This window comes from Pristis pectinata, chromosome 1 (assembly GCF_009764475.1).
Source record: "Pristis pectinata isolate sPriPec2 chromosome 1, sPriPec2.1.pri, whole genome shotgun sequence".
In the NCBI taxonomy this organism is placed as follows: Eukaryota; Metazoa; Chordata; class Chondrichthyes; order Rhinopristiformes; family Pristidae; genus Pristis; species Pristis pectinata.
In genome coordinates, this window is record NC_067405.1 from 66,318,754 (window position 1) to 66,333,853 (window position 15,100).

Genomic DNA, 15,100 nt, shown 5'->3' on the forward strand with positions numbered 1-15,100 from the left:
TTAAGGGGAGCTGATAGAGTAGAAAGAGAGGAACTATCTCTGCTGTTTGGCTAGAACACACAGTCTAATTGTTGGAGCTGGCCTTCTGCGGAGACCAATATGATGATACGATATATCTTTATTAGTCACATGTACATCGAAACACACAGTGAAATGCACCTTTTGCGTAGAGTGTTCTGGGGGCAGCCCCGCAAGTGTCGTCACGCTTCCGGCGCCAACATAGCGTGCCCACGACTTCCTAACCTGTACATCTTTGGAATGTGGGAGGAAACCAGAGCACCCGGAGGAAACCCACGCAGTCACAGGGAGAATGTACAAACTCCTTACAGACAGTGGCGGGAATTGAACCCGGGTTGCTGGCGCTGTAATAGCGTTACACTACCACGCCTGCCTAAATGGAGTTAGGTCATGGTTCATCCAATGGTGGATCAGCCTCAAGGAGATGAATGCTATAACCTTCTTCCAATATTCCTGTGCTCCAGAGAGATCAGGGTTGCCATTGCGTTCTTGAGGAAATAATTCATTGCATCAGACCCCCTCTGTATACAGCATTCACAACTTAACAATAGAAAAACTGATAAATGGCTTGCAAAACCTTTCTCCTTCCTCTTCTTCTCCCCTTCCACTTTTCCTTATCCTACTCATGCTTTTCCTTCTGCTTCCACCTTACCTTTCCCATTCTTTATGTTTATTTCATATTTCTCGGGATATAGGAGGCCATTTAATCCATCAAGCGTATGTGACCCTCAGTGTAATCTCATCAATCCCATTCCCCCAGTTATATCCCAGTAACCCATTCTCTCACATGCCCATCGACTCCAACATTGCCCCACCTTTCCTTCCCTCCCACCCTCCCCCCCGCGATTCTCCTGCCACCCACCTACACTAGGGGCAGTTTACAGTGGCCACTTAACCTTCCAGCCATCAAATTTTTCAGATGTGGGAGGTAGTCAGAGGATCCGGAGGAAATCCATGTGGTCACAGAGAGAACATGCAAACTCCACGCAGACAACATCCAAGGTCAGGATCAAACCTTGGTCTCTGGAGCTGTGATGCAGCAGCACTAACCAGGGTGCCATACGTCACTCAAGAAGATAGCTTCTCTTCCTTCACCTATGAAAATAGTGCATTGCAATGACCACATCATCCAGTTACAATAAATAAGTATTAATAAACCTTATTGCTTCCTCACCCTGCTCCCACCTTGACATCCCTGTAGTTCTCAAGCAAATAACTACTGGCCACATCCAATTACATTGAATGGCATTTGGAAGAAAAAGTTATAATAAGAATCACATCCGTTGCTAATTTAACTAAATGTGTAATTAACACATTTTAGTAAAGAATTCAAACCCCACAAAAATACCAAATAATGTATGATATGGCAATAATGATGGTGATGCATTACACCTTCAGTTTTAATGTTTACTTTCTTTAGATTGATTTAAACAATGGTTTAATAGTACAAAAATAGTATTATTTTATCTTCTCCATACTGCATGTTTGTAATTACAACAGCAGATGACATGTTCTTTTTGTCACAATATGTGTCCTGCACTGATGTGAAAAGTGTGGGGAGTAGACGCACGGTACTCAGCTTGTCTCTGGTGAAGCTTTTCCTTTCTAGTTTGCTTTTCTGAGTTGCCGAAATATCTATTGTAAATAGCTTAATCTCTGTATCCACACAGAAAAAAAGGCAAGTAATTCAAACATCTTTTCTCTGTAAATCATCTCAGTTAAGGTAAATATCCGCAATCTTACATGCCAAATCTGCCATTAGATGGGAACATTGATCTACACCAATTTATGGTACGTCAGTCTGTGCTCAGTGTCAAATCTGATATCAGAAGTAAACAAACACAGCTGTTGTATGGCAGTGCAGCAAGCAGATTAACATTTAAATTGAGCCACTTTTGTCTATTTATCTGTTTGATAAAGAAGGGGTTGGCAGCAGTTGATTGTGTACCTACCTGCACTTTTTCACACCAGGCGCTGATTTAAGGACACTCTGCCCTGATTGACTTTATTTACTTCTGCAGAGTCTGGATAAAAACAACATCAATTGTACTGCTTCCAATTATTCCCACTCAGTTTTGGGGCACTCCATTCACAGTGAATTTTACTTCTAACATGGTGAAGCTGAAAGCAGAATGCAGATGTAGGGACAACTCTGGGTTCCTATTCAAACAGCAGCCGTAAACTGTAGTAAAGTGTAGTAGATCTCAGGAAAGGAGAAAAGGAAGTCCCTGGTTTTAATATCATGCAAGATCATTGGCTCATGTAACGTTCTCACGGATAATGTGTTCTGTGCCTGGAGAAAGTGCTTTGCCCCTCCTAAGGCCACTGATCTTAGATATCTCAAGGCTCCAGTGGAACTGAATGCACATCTAGACATGATAACAGTCATTTCTCCAAGAGACAGCAAACAAACTGCAGGCTTTCTTCGAGAGTAAATGAAAATCAAAACTGCAGATGCTAGAAATCTGAAATAAAAACAGAAAATGCTGGAAACACCGAGCAGGTCAGGTAGCATCTGGGGGAAGAAAAACAGAGTCAATGTTTCAGGTTGGAAATCCATCATTAGAACGAGGAACAAGGTGGCAGGAGGGAATGGATAAAATAAAGGGAGCACCTCTGAGAGGTGAGGCCAGTCCAATAGGTTAATGGGGGCAATCAAAGGTGATTATGCCTCTTTGTCTGTGTTATGTGTTGTTAATAGCAGTGCTGTGGGACTTGTCCAGACAAAAAACTGAACCAATATCATGGATTACAGCAGCAGTGGCCAGTTCTTATACAAAGAAAGCAGGAGTTGTTCCTCAAGCTTGCATTGGGCCTCATCATATCAGTGCCACAGAAGAGAAAGGACTGCAGATGCTGGAAACCAGATGAAAAACACTATAATGCTGGAGGAACTCAGCAGGCCAGGCAGCATCCGTGAAGAGAAGCAGGTGGTCAACGTTTCGGGTCAAGAGACCACAGACAGATTAGGTCTGAAAGTGGGATGGAGAGTCAAAGTAGCAGGAACAGGAAACTCAGGGTGGCCCCTGTGGACTGAATACAGGTACTCCACAAACAAGCACCCAAGCTCTGCCAAGTAGAGACAACCTCATTAGCCTACGTGAGCTGGTCTCACACAAATATACCCTTTCTCCTATCCCTTCCTGAGAATTACCTTCTTTATCTCCCTTTTCCATTTCCAGTAAGGGTCTCACACCTGAAATGTTAACTCTGTTTCTCTTTCTTACGATGCTGCTTGACCTACTGACCAATATGTTTTGTTTATATTTATTGGACAGTTATCTCAGTCATGGTACATGGACTACTATACAGCAATGATTAAAACAACTGTGACAAAAGTTTTCAATTAAAGATTTGAGATCATCTCTAATTTGTTTGTCACTGAAGCTTATCTTCAAAATGCCTAGTCTCTTCTCCATCACGTACATCATGGTCACAATATTTTGGATGTGGATCTAATGACCATGAACACTGAGATAGAAGTAGATCGAGTAATCTCTATCCATGTCCTTCTCTGTGTTCAGACCTCCCTACGTCCTCAAAGCCAAAACTCATCGATCTCTGAAAATCAAACTCAGACTGTGCCAAAGTGTCCCATCGATCTTCTTCAGTCACTTCCAATCTCAATAGCCCATCATGATAGTCTTAATGCAGATTGTAGAAACTGGGGTGACTTTGCTTTGTGAGCTAAACATCTGCAGAAAATATGTATTAGAAATTTCAGGGAATGGAAAAGTATCAAAAGCCTGTTGACTTTTTGATTGGTTTTCTTCCCACCATGGCAAGAACTTTTCGCCATTACTCAGTAGGCATTTACAATACCAATTTACAATAATGGCTATGTTTCAAAAATATGCAATTGGCTTGGGGACATCCAGGCTCTATGTAAATATGAGCCTTCCTTTATGAAATTGTGGAATCCCTTATAATATCCTGCCATCTTCTATGGAGGTAGACTAAGCGTTGATCTGCCTGATGAGCTCCTTCCAGCCTGAATTTCTTGCACAACAATGTTATCTCTGCAGCTACTATCTCTATACAAAACAAATCACCACTTTATTAGTAGACTCCACCTTGTACTCCATTTTTCCTCACTCTGGGATTTTTGCCATTTGCAAACAGTTTTTGTTTTTGATGAGGTCAGATTTTCAGTTCCAACTTTTTAAATGCCTAAGTAGTAACAGTAACTGCTCTTCTGTGATTCCTCCAGCTCCATCTACCACCAAGCACGAACAAGAGCTTCCATGGGGTTCTGGATAGGTTTGTCCCACTGAGACAGGGAAAAGATGGTAAGGTAAAGGAACCATGGTTGACAAGAGAGGTGAAACATTTAGTCAAGAGGAAGAAGGAAGCATACTTAAGGTTCAGGAAACAAAAAACAGGCAGGGCTCTTGAGAGTTATAAGGTAGCCAGGAAGGAGCTTAAGAAGGGATTTAGGAAAGCTAGAAGAGGACATGAGAAGGCCTTGGCGAGTAGGATTAAGGAAAACCCTAAGGAGTTCTACACGTACGTGAAGAACAGGAGGATGACTAGAGTAAGGATGGGACCGCTCAGGGATAAAGGGGGAAACATGTGCCTGGAGGCGGAGGAGGTAGGGGAGGTCCGTAATTAATACTTTGCTTCAGTGTTCACTAGGGAGAGGGACTTTGACAAATGTGAGGTCAGCGTAGAACAAGCTAATGTGCTGGAGCATGTTGAGGATAAGAAAGAGGTAGTGTTGGACCTTCTGAAAAACATTAGGATAGATAATCCCTGGGGCCAGATGGGATATACTCCAGGTTACTACGGGAAGCGAGGAAGGAGATTGCTGGGGCATTGGCGATGATATTTATGTCCTCACTGGCCAATAAGAGTTGTACCTGAGGATTAGAGGATGGCAAATGTTCCGTTGTTCAAGAAAGGTAATTGGAATAATCCTGGGAATTATAGACCAGTGAGTCTTCTGTCAGTGGTGGGCAAGCTATTGAAGAGGATTCTTAGGGACATAATTTACGAGCATTTGGAGAAGCATAGTCTTATTAGGGATAGTCAGCATGGCTCTGCCTCACGAGCCTAATTGAGTTTTTCAAGGAGGTGACAAAAGAACTGATGAAGGTAGAGCGGTGGATGTGGTGTATATGAACTATAGTAAGGCATCTGACAAGGTTCCCCATGGTAGGCTCATCCAGAAAGTCATGAAGTATGACATCCATGGAGACTTGGTTGCATGGATTCAGAATTGGCTTGCCTACAGAAGGCAGAGGGTAGTAGTAGATGGAGAGTATTCTGCCTGGAAGTTGGTAACTGGTGGTGTTCCGCAGGGATCTATTCTGGGATCCCTGCTCTTGGTGATTTTTATAAATGACTTAGATGAGGAAGAGGAGGGATGGGTTAGTAAGTCTGCAGCTGACACAAAGGTTGGAGGTGTTGTGGATAGTGTAGAAGGTTGTCATAAGTTACAACGGTATATAGACAGGATGCAGAGTTGGGCGGAGAAGTGACAGATGGAGTTCAATCTGGAAAAATGTGAAGTGATTCACTTTGGAAGAACAAATTTGAAGGTGGAGTACAAGGTTAATGGTAGGATTCTTAGCAGTGGAATCTTGGGATCCAAGTCCATAGATCCCTCAAAGTTGTCGCGCAAATTGATTGGGTGGTTAGGAAGGTGTATGGTGTGTTGGCCTTCATAAATCAGGGGATTGAGTTCAAGAGCCATGAGGTAATGTTGCAGCTCTATGAAACTCTGGTTAGACCACACTTAGAGTATTGTGTTCAGTTCTGGTCACCTCATTATAGGAAGGACGTGGAAGCTTTAGAAAGGGTGCAGAGGAGGTTTACCGGGATGCTGCGTGAATTAGAGAACATGTCTTATGAGGAAAGGTTGAGCGAGCTAGGGCTTTTCTCCTTGGAGTGACGGATGAGAGGCGACTTGATAGAGATGTATAAGATTATGAGGGGCATAGATAGAGTGGACAGCCAGCACCTTTTCCCCAGGGTGGCAATGGCCAATACCAGAAGATATCAGCTTAGGGTGAGAGGAGGAAGTTTAGGGGAGATGTCAGAGGTAGGTTTTCCACACAGCGAGTGGTGGGTGTCTGGAATGCACTGCTGGGGTAAAGGTAGAGGCTGATACAATAGGGACATTTAAAAGACTCTTAGAAAGGCACACGAATGTAAGAAAAATGGAGGGTTATGGGCTGTGTAGGAGGGAAGGGTTAGATTGATCATGGAGTAGGTTTACATAGGTCAACACAACATCATGGGCCAAAGGGCCCGTACTGTGCTGTATTGTTCTATGTTCTATTGCATCTGACATAAAGAAGGAATATCGCTCTTCCCATTTGTTTTATGATGCTTTGCCTTAGGCAGCAGGTTGTCTGCTCATCAGATTTCTTACCTGTGGAATTTCTTCCCCCTCAGAATATTTTTGACAAGTTGAAAGGCTAGAAACAGTCATTAGAAAATAAACAAAAGAAAGTGCTGGGAGTTCTTGGAAATCAGGCAAAGCCTCTGGAGGGAGAAGCAGAGTCAATGTCTCAGCATGTTGATGTTGTCTCATCAAAACGAAAAAAGTCACAAGTAAACGGGCTTTATGGAGCAGAGAGAGTGGGAAGAGGGGAAGGAAGCAAAAGGCAAAGTCTCTGATAAGGAGAAGAGTAAGAGATATTAAATGACAAAATGAGTGATAGCAAAGGAGGCTAGTGATGTGATAAATAAAGGAACAGAATTTCAGTTTGACGGAGGTATAAATGGGAGAAACAAAATAATTGTCTGAAATTACAAAGGAAAATAATATGGCTGTTGGAAATCTAAAATTAACACAGATTCTGGAACTGTTCATTATCTAAAATTGTTGATCCTAATGTTGAGTCCAGAAGGCTGTGATATTCTTAATCAGAAGATGATGTGCTGTTCCTTGAGATTACCGGCAAAACTTTATGAGTGCAGGAGGGCAGGGACAGAGAGGTCGGAGTGGAATCAGGGCAGTGAGCTAAAGTTACAGGATAACTCAAAATGAAAGGAGGTGCTCTACAGAGCAGTCAGTCAATAACATTATGAGCAGCAATTATGGTATACAAAACTGGGAGGAATTCAAGTAAACTGCTGCCTCACTGAGAAATGATTTTGAGGTGCGGGTGGTAGAATGGGAGGAAGTTGTGTCTCCTGCAGTTGCACACAAGATGGCGTGGGATGGGGAGTGGCTGAAGAGTGAACCAGAGTGAAATGCTGGAAGGGGAGGAAAGAATGACTTCACATTAGAAGAGTCAGAAACTGAAGGTGGAGATGGATGGAGTGGAAGATGAAGTCAAGGGTAACCCTGTCCTGGTTCAGGAAAGGAGATTAGCAGTGGGAAATGGAGCAAAGCATGTCACCAGGTTCTCTCTGCCCAAAAAAATAAACTCTCCAATGACTGGTGTAGCTTCTGTGAGAAATGGAGCCTGCTTCTCAATATTAAGTATGTATCTGAACCAGTAACAACCCAGAGGAAGGATTGTGACAAGTAACATCCAGGATCAGCCCCCTACGCGCCAAATACACATTCCCAGTGGAACAAGAACAGGAAACACGTGAGATCATCCTCAGTTACGGATGTGCAAGAGACATAGTTATATCTTCATCTAGCCATTACACTGGCACAATGCCACATTCTAATGTGGCTAAATGGATTCTTGGCCTGTGTTGAGTTTTTAAACTTGAAATGTAGAATCAGCTTGTGATGGGTTAATTTCTAAGGTCATATGGAGTGTTCCTTGTAACAGAAAGCTCTCAGCTTGAACTGGTTTGTTTATCAACAAGAACTTTTTCAAAGTCTAGGTTTATTTCAGGTGTGAAATTATAATTAATCAGTCCCAGAGGACTTGCAATCCTAAAGATCTCACGGTGCTGCTCAAGATGGGTGCATTGTCCCAGATGATACTTAATTGCTTCAGATAGTAGTTAGTTCAGTTTCCACCAATGAGGAAGGAGCAGTCCATTTGACAGTCATCTCATGTCAAAGGATCAATCTCTCAATTCAACTCTAGTGACTTTAACTGACAGCTACGTCTGAGACTTTTAAAGATGGGAACAGGTCTCCGATAGGCTGCAGCTCTCTATGATTGACAAGACTAAGTGATCGTTCTTGGGCAGAATACTTACACCAACAGCATGTTTGCACTCAAAGCTATTAAAGAAAGTGGTTTAATGTTCTGTCTCAACCTGTCAAATTAGATCCTGCTTTGTCTGAAGGTATGGCAAATAAACATTGGTTCGAGATTAGACTTCAGAAAATGAGTGAAATCTTTTACTACTGTTAGGCTAAAAAAATTGCTATTTAAAGTAATCTGGCTTGTGTATTTACTTTTTGTAAAATAAACATTTATTAGTTCACTCTGGGTGTATCATAAGGCTCTGCAGCTAAAATCCCAAGTCCATGTTACTTTAAATGAAATATTTAGCAAAATAGCTGCAGCATGCATCAGTGGAGTGCTCATGAACTAAACTAGCTAGAATTCTAATAATGTGAAGGCAGTTAATGACTGTGTGGATGTGGTTAGCAGTCATGAAGCCTTTATTTCAAGTCTATGGATTTTAAGCCTGTTGACTTACAAGGAAAAGTAGAATGTTGACGTTAGGCTGGCTCTGCCTCTGGTCCATGGCTGAGGGAGGAATGTACCAAACCAAACATTGTATCAATAAATGTTGTTCTAAAATACAGGGTAAAATATTGGCAGCAAGATTCCTCTTTTAAAGAAGCTATTCCCAAAAGGCAGCCGTGTCAGCAGTGGTTATAAGGTCCATATCATCACCAGGCACTGTAGCCACATACCTTTCTCAGCATCAAACAGCCTTGTGCATACTTAACAAGCTAAATCTGTATTCATTTATTCTGTCATTTCTGAGACATTGCAGCATTAACCTACTCTAAATGACTGAAAAGAGCTTTTGGGAAAGTCCCCAAAGCAGCTGCAGGTCATTTCCAGCAGTTGCAGAGAGTTTATGGCTTTATTTTTATAACCAGTTATGCACCCGTTCCAGCTTAGCATTTTTGTTAAATGCTCATTCGCTATCAGTTGCAATTTCAGTAATACATCCCAGAAGTCTTCTATTTACTTAATGTTCATATTGATCATGGAAAGCTCTGAGCTCATTCTTTATTATAAAACAGTTATGTTGGAATATTCAGGAATGCTGCTGTCACCCTGAGTAACAGGGGGATCTTTACCTTCAGCCCTTGCACCACACACCCAAGTGATCTCAGTGAGGGATAAAACGATGTCAGGAGGATTCCCCTTTTAAAGAAGACATTCCCTACAGAAGAAAATGGGAAGAACTACCTTTTCATTCAATGCCCATGTCCTAACTCACACCTGGTCCTCTCCATCTACCATCCCGGTGCATGATGACTTATACTGATTTAACAAATTTTAGTATTCTTGTTCTGGTTTTTAAACCCTTTCATCACCTCACTTCTCTATAATCCCCTCCATCTCTGTGACCCTCATTAATACCTGTACTGTTCAACTGTGGCCTCCCTGAGCATTTAATCATTCAATTACTAATGGTGGTGTCTTCAGCTTCCTAAGCCATATTTCTAGAAGTTCCTCCCAAAATCACTCTGCATCTCTCTCTCCCTTAAGACGCTCTTTAAAACCACCTTTTCGATCAAGCTTTTGCCCATCAACTGTAATCCCTTCTTGCCATCAAATTTTGCTTTAAAATCCTCCTCTGAAGTGCCTTGGGACTTTTCTATGTTAAATGCACTGTATAAGCGCGGTGTTGCTATTGTGACAGGGTAACAGCAGCCCAGTGTAAAACAGGCAATTGGATCCTCATCAAACAAACCTCTACCCGGCAAGATTAAAAAGGCCTGAGGGTGCGGAGCTGTAAGTACAATGAAGTTCTGGAGAATTCTTACCTACAGTGAGTTCACTGGATTTGCGTCAAGTTTGGAAGTTTAGAGTAGGCTGCTTGATTCCTGTGGGGTGTGACGTTTACTCAAAACTTGACTCAATCAAACACCCAACAAATTTTTTGGTGTTGTCAACACTGTGATTGTAAAAATAATTTTTTCTGGTTGGTTTGCACTTTTGTTTTGGAATTGTGCGATCTTTAAGGGAATAATTATGTATTGCAGGGATTTTCAGATGAAATGGAAACAGATGTGAGTGTTTAAATATTTCATAGAAGTGATGAAAATGGTTCTGGGAAACTTATTCATGGTGGGAATGCTCCAACAGGAAAGGCAAGGCTCATGGAAACCATAGCAAAAGTAGTCAACAGCTCACAACGCGTTGCAACAAGTTGTTGGTGGTTAATGTTCTGAAAGTTGTCAGTACATGTCTGACTCCAGAGATGGAAATAAAATCTGCAGCTGCTGAAGATCTGACATAAAATGGTCATACTTTGCAGGTCAGGTAATATCTGCAGAGAGAGAGCAGCAGAGTTAACAGTTCAGGTCAAAGGCCCTTTGTCAGAACTGGGAAAGAGAGGAAACAAGTCAATTTTAAGTTGCAGAGAGGGTGAGGGGCAATGGGTAGGACAAAAGGAATATCCCTGATAGGGTGAGGCAAGGATTGCTGAGGAGGTAAGTTGTAGTTGGAGACATCCTGTTCATAGGTTAATGAGGGAAATTATGGAGTACACAAACAAAGGAATGTAAAGGGTATGAAATGCAGAGCTGCAGGAAATGCCCAGTAGGTCAGGCACTGCCAATGGAGAGAAAAGAAAGCAAGTTACCTAAAGTTGTAGAATTACCTTCTGTCTTTCTCAGTTTGTATCAGAACATGCAGACATCAGAACACACTCACACCTCCAAAATTTCATGATCTTTCATGGTCTATCTCTGATTCTTCCCTTCCCTTACTGCATCTATCTCAGAAGATATGTTAGCAACCAACACCCATGACAAGCCCACAGACTCTCATAGCCATTCTGAATATTATTCCTACCAACCTGCCTCCATTTCATTTACCCAGTTCCCCTGTCTGCCTCATATATGGTCCAAAACAGGCCTTTCCAAACAGGCACCTCTGAGGTATCTTCCTTCTTCCTGAACTGTGGCTTCCTCTCTATCTTTGCTGACAGACCCCTTGACTGCATTTCATCTATTTCCCACTTCCCCTCTTCTCCTGGAAAGATTAAGGATAGAGTTCTCCTTATCCTATCCTTCTACCCCACCAGCATCCACATTCAACAGATTCTACCGCCTTCAGTGCGATTCCAGCACCATACACATCTGCCTCCAACTGCCCAACCCCAGCCTTTCAGCATTCTGAATTGACCATTCACTTTGGTACTCTCTGGTCTGCTCTCCCATCTCCATGAACCATTCCATTCCCACGGCACTTCCCCATGCAACCACAGCAGATACAACCCCTGTCCTTTCATCTCTTCCCTTCCTGCCAATGAGGGACTTGAACACTTGAAGCAGTGCTTTGCACTCTTCCACTCCAGTGCACTGCATTCAGTGTTCACAATGTGGTCTCCTCTACAATGAAGAAACCAAACACAGATTTGGTGACCACTTTACAGAGCATCTGCGTTCAGTCCGCAGGAACAGCTCCGAGCTTCCTGGAGCCTGCCACTTTAATTCTCCACGATACCCACAATCCAACCTCTCTGTGTTCCCCTGCCCTGTTTTAACAAGCTCCACATAAGCTGGATGAAAAAGCACGTCATCTTCCACCTGGGCACTGCAGCCTTCTGGGCTCAGTATTGAATTCTACAACTTCACATAACTCTGTGTGCATCAGAACTGATCAGAATCAGAATCAGGTTTATTGTCACTGACACATGATGTGAAATTTGTTGTTTTGCGGCAGCAGTACAGTGCAAAGACAAAAATCTATAAATTACAAAAATAAATAATTAGCGCAAAAAAAGAGTAACGTGGTAGTGTTCATGGATCATTCAGAAATCTGATGGTGGAGGGGAAGAAGCTGTTCCTAAATTGTTGAGTGTGGGTCTTCAGGCTCCTGTACCTCCTCCCCGATAGTAGTAACAAGAAGAGGGCATGTCCCGGGTGGTGAGAGTCCCTAAATGATCAAGGCAGCCTTCTTGAGGCACCGCCTCTTGAAGATGTCTTCGATGGTGTGGAGGATGGTGGTCAGTTCAGCTGTAAGACATCCACTTGTAGTATTGCCTCAGTTTCTTTTCTCTCCATTAGCAGTGCCTGCCCTGCTGGGCATTTCACAGCTTTTATGTTCCTTAATTCATGCACTCTCTCTATCTGCTCTGGTTAACCTATCATCTGGTTGACTCCATCTACAGTTTATCCCGCAGCACTATATCAGAGATATTCCCTTTGTTCTATCCCTCCCTCCCTCACCTTCGCTGCAACTTAAAACTAATTCCCAGTATTTTCTCTAGAGAGCTGATCACAAGATTCAAAGGGAGATTGCCATAGCCTGCTGAGGGAGTGCTGCACTGTCAGAGGTGGGAATGGCACAGGACAGGCGCTGCCTTAAGGATGAGGCATTAAACAAAGCTTTCACCGTCCCTCTGTGCAAAAGATCACAAACTTCAAATAAGAGTGGTGGTGGTCTCGCAGTTGTTCTGGCTGTTACTTATCCCAACTGATATTGGTCAAGTGGATTATCTTTTGCCATATGTGGGAGCTTTCTGTGCATAAGCTAACAGCCATGTTTCCTTCCTTGCAACAGTGACCACGTCTCAGAAGTGCAATGATGTCTCTTCAGCAGAACCTTTGTCAGACTGTAGCCTACTGGGGCAAGCCACAACCGTTGTCTGTGCAATGTGTGGCTAGTGTGTAAAGTCTGGGGGATGTTGTGTAGTCTGGTCTACTGGGACATGCTAGCAGGGTACAAATGAAAGAAAAAGGTAAAAAGGGATGGCAAGCAAAATGGGCCGATCCCATCACAAAGAGAATTAGAAGTAAACTGCTGGAGGAACAGTTGAGCAGCATCTGTGGAGGCGAAGGATAGTTAATGTTTCGGATCAAGATCATGCTTCAGGACTCAATTCTAGCCCTCTCACAGGGTCTCAACCCCAAATGTTGACTGTCCTTCAGCCTCCACAGATGCTGTCCAGCCCTCAGAGTTCCTCCAGTAGTTTGTTTTTTGCTTCAGATCCCACCATCTGCAGACTCCTGTGTCTCTAGAAAGAAGAAGTGTATTGAACATGTGCCCTGCCTCGCTTTGTCATTGAAGAGTCTGGAATAGACTGTACAGTTTATAAAAGTCAAAAATATTTTCAAGAAAAACACCAAGGTGTGATTGAGCTTTCAAGGAATGAGAAATGAATCAGAGAGACCACCTCCCTGCTATTCTAGCATAGGCACAGTTTATCAATGGCTGGTAGTAAATGCAAAGCTTATCTGAGGTATAACGTGCTGATTGAACGTAATCAGAGGTTGGTTCCTTCTCATCTTTATTCGCAGCTTCAAGTCCACATGTGAAGGAAGTTCAAGTTTATTGTAAAGAGCATACATACACAGGGTATAAGTGCCATGAAAATGAGCTTTTAAAGCAGCAGCACAGTACGTTACAAACATGGCAACATAAATTAACTCAACATTCCTGGGTTTCGCTGTTTTAGGGGTGATAGAGGGGAGTAAAAGGTGGAGGGATTGCACTACTGATGAGGGAGAATGTCACAGCAGTGCTCAGAGAGGACACATTGGAGGCTCATCCACAGAGGCAATTTGGGTGGAGCTCAAAAATAAGAAAGGTGCAATTACACCGATGGGATTATACTATAGGCCACCACCCACCCCTCCCAATAGCCACAGGTGGAGGAACAGACTTCCCTAGTATTGATTGGAACTTCCTTAGTACAAGGGACTTAGATGGGGCAGGATTTCTTCAGTGCATCCAAGAGGGGTTCTTGAAACAGTATGTGGAGAGTCCAAGCAGAGGAGAGAATATACTGGAGCTGGTTTTGGGAAATGAGCCAGGCCAGGTGACAGACCTGATAGTGGGTCAACATTTTGGAAATAGTGACCACAACTCTTTATGTTTTAATATAGTTATGAGTAAGGATAAAATTGGATCTTGCGGGAAGGTACTAAATTGGGGGAGGGCAAATTACAACAGGATAAGACAGGAGCTCAGGGGCATTGATTGGGAGCAGCTGCTGTCCACGTCTGACATGTGGGAGTTGTTTAAAGACCAGCTGATCAGAGTTCAGGATCGGCATGTTCCAGTAAGGAGTAAGGACAAGGATGGTAAGGTAAGGGAACTTTGGATGACCTGAGAGGTCCTAAATTTAACTGGGAAGGTAAAAGAAGCATACATATGGTTTAGGAAGCTAAGATCAGACTGGGCCCTTGTGGAATATAAAGGTAGCAGGGAAGTGCTCGAGCAGGTGATTAGGAAGGCCAAAAGAGGCCATGGAATGTCTTTGGCAAGCAGGAACAAGGAGAATCCCAAGGAATGTTATACTTGTATTAAGAAAAAGAGGATAACTAAGGAGAGGGTAGGTCCTCTCAAGGATAAAGGAGGGAATTTGTGCTTGGAGTCAGAGCAAGTGGCTGAGGTACTAAATGAGTACTTTGTGTTGGTATTTACTGAGGAGAAGGAACTAGAGGATAGTAAAAACAGAGTGGGGCATGCTAATGTGCTAGGAAATTTTGAGACTAAGGAGGAGGTAGTGCTGGGTCTCCTGAAAAGCATTAACGTGGACGCATCCCCAGGGCCTGATGACATACATCCTAGAATATTGAAAGAAGCAAGTGGGGAGATCGCTAGGCCTTTGACGAGGATCTATGTGTCCTCACTAGCAACAGGCAAGGGCCCGGAGGACTGGAGAGTAGCAAATGTTGTGCCTTTGTTCAAGAAGGGGAATAGGGATAATCCAGGTAATTATAGACCAGTAAGCCTCACGTCAGTGGTAGTGAAGCTGTTGGAGAGGATACTGAGGCATAGAATTTATGTGCATTTGGAAATACATGGCCTGCTTAGGGACAGTCAGAATGGCTTTGTGGAGGGCAGGTCATATCTTACAAACTTGATTGAGTTTTTTGAGAAGGTGACAAAGGTGCTTGATGAGGGTAAGGCAGTGGACGTTATCTATATGGACTTTAGTAAGGCACTTGACAGGATCCCTCATGGTAGGTTGATTCAAAAGATAAAGATGCATGGGATCCACAGTAAATTGCAAC

General features: G+C 43.0%; 1 long non-coding RNA gene across 1 annotated transcript in view; it reads right to left on the reverse strand.

The window, feature by feature from the left end:
- Positions 1-1,049: 1,049 nt before the first annotated feature.
- Positions 1,050-15,100, reverse strand: part of LOC127576142 (uncharacterized) — a 34,431-nt gene continuing 20,380 nt past the window's right edge. The window contains exon 3 of the long non-coding RNA XR_007957175.1: positions 1,050-1,113. This is a non-coding gene — a long non-coding RNA (uncharacterized LOC127576142). The remainder of the gene's footprint in view (positions 1,114-15,100) is intronic.